At 44.9% G+C, this 1,565-nt stretch overlaps 1 pseudogene; it reads right to left on the reverse strand.

The window, feature by feature from the left end:
* Positions 1–1,031: 1,031 nt before the first annotated feature.
* LOC138431086 (U2 spliceosomal RNA) lies at positions 1,032–1,238 on the reverse strand (annotated as a pseudogene).
* Between the last annotated feature and the right edge of the window lie 327 nt (positions 1,239–1,565).

A 1,565-nucleotide genomic window follows, 5' to 3' on the forward strand; every position in this document is an offset into this window, starting at 1 on the left:
AGAGTCAGACATGACTTAGTGACTGAACAACAATGAACAAAATTTTCAACTCATTTAGGAAAATACCTAAGAGAGTGATTGCTGGGTTGTATGGTAAGAGTATATTTAATTTTGTAAGAAACTCCAAAACTATCTTCCAAAGTAGCTGTGCTATTTTGCATTCCCCCCAGTAATGTATGAGAGCTCCTGTGGCTCCACATCCTTGCTGTATCTTGGTAGCTAGACATGATGTACCAGGTGAGAGGGAATGCTGTCAAAGCACCTTTCACAATATGGTGGTGAGGTGTGGGGGATAGGGAAGTGTTCTCAAGTCTCTGATTAGGTCTCAGTCTTTTAATGAGCCTGTGCCTCTAGAGCGGAAACTTCAGAAGTGTTTCTCATTTTCCCCTCCCTGCCTTAGGCCAGATAGAATGACTAGAACAGGGTGGGGTTGAGTATTTTCCTGTATTCACATGGAAGGCTAGAGGTGACTAATTAGATAATGTTCTTCCCTCAGATCAGTTGAACTCTGATAATACCCCAGCAGGTTAGGCTCTGGTTAACTAGTTTCCCCTGAGAAGTTCATAATGAGGATAACTTTTATGGTTAAAGATAAAAAACCTAAGACCACATTTATTCTCAAGCCTTACTTTATGCTGGAAAATCAAAGGTTGAAGTGTGTTATTTAACTGTTGTTCAGTCGCTAAGTTGTGTCCACCCCTTTTTCAATCCCATGGACTGTAGCCCGCCAGGCTCCTCTGTCCATGGGATTCTCCAGGGAAGAATACTGGAGTGGATTGCCATCTTCTCCTCCAGGGGATCTTCCCCATCCAGGGATCGAACTGGAGTCTCTTGCGCTGTAGGTGGGTTCTTTACCACTGAGCCACCCGGGAAGCTACTTTGATTAGAAAATCTCATAATTTGTGTTTGTTTTCCCTGGTGGCTCAGACGGTAAAGCGTCTGTCTACAATGCAGGAGACCTGGGTTAGATCCCTGGGTCGGGAAGATTCCCTGGAGAAGGAAATGGCAACTCACTCACAGTACTCTTGCCTAGAAAATCCCATGGACAGAGGAGCCTGGTGTCCATGGGGCCGCAAAGAGTCGGACACGGCTGAGAGGCTTCACTTTCTTTCCTCCTAACACTGGTTTGATTACTCCTGACCCCAACATAGCAGAGCCACATTTTTCAGTGGGAAAAGATATTAAACTGATAAGAACAGAAACTACACTTGATTCTAGCCAAAATACCAAGAAGTGATGGGAAAGGATTTTAATTTCCTCTTTGTGGTTCATAAAACAGCCCACTTACCCCCGGTGGAATTTTTTCTCCCTCACTGACAAGGTAGCCACAAAATTTCCTTCCTCAAAATCCTTGGTTAGTAAATAGTGCAATATGGAGCTGGCAAGTGGAAAGGGAATTGCCCACTGCTTTGCCCTGCCATCTTAGGAGTAAGCCTGCACCTCAGCTCTGAGATTTCACAGGCATGGAGGGACCCTCAGCTTCTTCCATCCAGAGCTTCTCCTCTTTTCTCCTCAAAATTGCCTCGATGAGGTGAATGACTCCCTCAGTCAATGACCGGAGATGA

The sequence above is a fragment of the Ovis canadensis genome, chromosome 1, assembly GCF_042477335.2.
Source record: "Ovis canadensis isolate MfBH-ARS-UI-01 breed Bighorn chromosome 1, ARS-UI_OviCan_v2, whole genome shotgun sequence".
NCBI classification, from domain to species: Eukaryota; Metazoa; Chordata; class Mammalia; order Artiodactyla; family Bovidae; genus Ovis; species Ovis canadensis.